Source organism: Penaeus japonicus, unplaced genomic scaffold (assembly GCF_977035675.1).
Source record: "Penaeus japonicus unplaced genomic scaffold, GWHDUDI00000001_assembly GWHDUDI00000017, whole genome shotgun sequence".
NCBI lineage: Eukaryota > Metazoa > Arthropoda > Malacostraca > Decapoda > Penaeidae > Penaeus > Penaeus japonicus.
The window spans coordinates 16635434-16637933 of record NW_028234419.1 but is presented as its reverse complement, the minus strand read 5'-3'; positions in this window follow the sequence as shown (position 1 = coordinate 16637933).

Here is a 2500-nt window from a genome sequence, read left to right as displayed (position 1 = left end):
AATGAGAATACATTTGTTTTTATTTCTCAATTAGATGCCCTAATGTCAATACGCAATCATATAATTAAAATTAAATGTTCTAAGAAAAATTAAACTACTCTAGAAAATTTATTCGTACGCCTGGCAGTGTTGCTCCGGGGGCAAGGCCTCTCTTTTTCCAATTCCCCTAAAAAATATTGATATCCTTCCCCATACCATTCGTTCGTGAATGTGTACCTGTGTAATGGAATAAAACGCATGGAGAGAGAGAATGAGAGAGAGTGATTGAGTGAGTGAGTGAGTGGGAGAGAACTAGTGAGTGAATGAGTGAGTGAGTGAGTTAGTGAGAGAGAAGTGAGGTGAGAGAGAGAGAGAGAGAAAGAGTGGGATGAGGAGTGAGGAGAGAGAGGACGACAGACAAAAGGATGATGAAGAGGAGTTAGAGACAGAAGAGAGAGAGAGAAAGAGTGAGTGAGGGAGAGAGAGGGGGTTGAATGAGTGAGGGAGAGAGAGAGAGAGAGAAAGAGAGAGAGAGAGAGAGAGACAGAGAGAGAGAGAGCGTCCATACACACAGACGAGGAGCTACAGCAAAATACGATTTTGCAAAGTCCACAGCCCTTGCTGAAGTGGGGCGCTTGGTATACCTTGTGAATACCCAGGGAAATGATTGTGAAAAAGTCAAACGTTTAATAGGAAAACCCATGAAGATTTATATCTTTTTTCTATTGGCTATTAGTCCTTACATGCCTGTCCGCACCTCTGTGTTTACATTCTGCCGTGGCAAACGACCTGTCAAGCACTAATTTCGACCATCAAATCGTCACCGCCGAACACCACCACTACCACCTCTATCCCCAAGGGACCCCACCCACCCACTCCACTCCATTCATACTGCGTATGACTCGTGCCATATTTTTCTCTTATCTTCTCTTAATCTTTTCTTCCCCTCCCCCCTCTCTTACTGGCGTGTGATACAGCTCTCAGGGAATCCGCAGGGACAGTGCTCTGGTAGAATTAACACCGACCGCCCCCCCCCCCTAAGTATGCCATACACCCCCTCCCCCCACGTCCTTGAGTAAAATCTTTGCCACACCCACGATGACTCCACTAACCACTCTCACAACAAAATTGAGCTGATCGAAGGCATCGGAGGGCACACACCGCCATACTTCTGTTGTGTGTGTGGAAAGACCATCAAGAAGAGCGAAATGGTCTCCTGCTCTTCTGACTGCCCTAATATCTGCCACCCGAACTGCGTGGATCCTTCTCAACCCTTCCACTGCGCACAAATGCAGCATCTTAGGGAGGTGCAGGGGATCACTCAGAGTGTGACAGTCATTGATGTGGAGGAGAATTACGCAGAACAATCCTCTCTCTCAAGCAAATGAATCGCAAAAACAAGAGGATTATTTGACAATAATCCAGACATTGCAGGGTACTTTTACCAAATTAGTTAAACAGCTCTCTGTGTTCGTCGATGGCAGCCTCTTTCTGGCTGATCTTCCTGATACCATCATCTCTGCAAAGGAGCTCATTGCAGCGAAATCAAAGGCTGTAACTGCAAAGCCTGACAAGATCTGTGCAGAGTTCTCGAATCATACTTTGCAAGACCCAGCACTTCAGGATTGGTGGAATCATACTCCTAAAGAATACTGTTAAAAAAAAGCACAGTTAATCCCACCACCCAACAATCCGGAGACGGGCCGAGAGCCTCGTCAGTAAATACAGGAAGGAACGAGAGCGCAGCAGAAGAAGAGGCCAGATCCTCCAGTGTGCTCTCATTGCAAACGGCGGGGACACAGTGATCGGATCTGCCGTAACAAAACTTCCTGCGACTTTTGCAAAACAAAAGGTCATACTCTTAGCAGCTTCAGTAGAAAAGGCTGAACTGCTCGAAAGGGAAGTGAAGAGTTTGATGTCAGAATACCGAAACTCTCAAACACAGAGAACAGCAACTCAGTGCCAGTGTACTAAATGACTGAACTGACTCCTATCCCTCAGGCTCTTCCAAGAAACACCCAGAGACACCTCAAGGTTCCTTCTGCTAATGTCAGAGGCCTTCCGACCAATATTGGTGAGTTGACTCACATCGCCATCAATACAAATGCCGACATAATAGTGGCTACTAAAACCTCCTTGAATTCAGAGGTAGAACCTGCATTCGGCAGGATAAGAGGCTACTCACCCTGGCAAAGAAGAGAGGATAGGAAAGAATTTCGGAGGTGTAGCCGTATGTTATAAAGAGAGCCTACAAATACAGTCACTATCAGTTGACCTGCCAGACTGGCTAGAAGCCATGTTTTTCAAGGTCATGCTGAAGTCTAATGAGTCTCTACTACCATGTGCACATTACAGGTCGCACTGGCAGGGCAGGACACCGATGGACTTCCTAACGGAAAACTTGGATGATCTGCAGGCTCGGAACAACTGTCAGCACCTCTTAATAATTGGGGATCTTAATCATCTCATACAATCAGCATATGAGGACCTTCTTACTGTTCATGGATTGACGGATTATGTA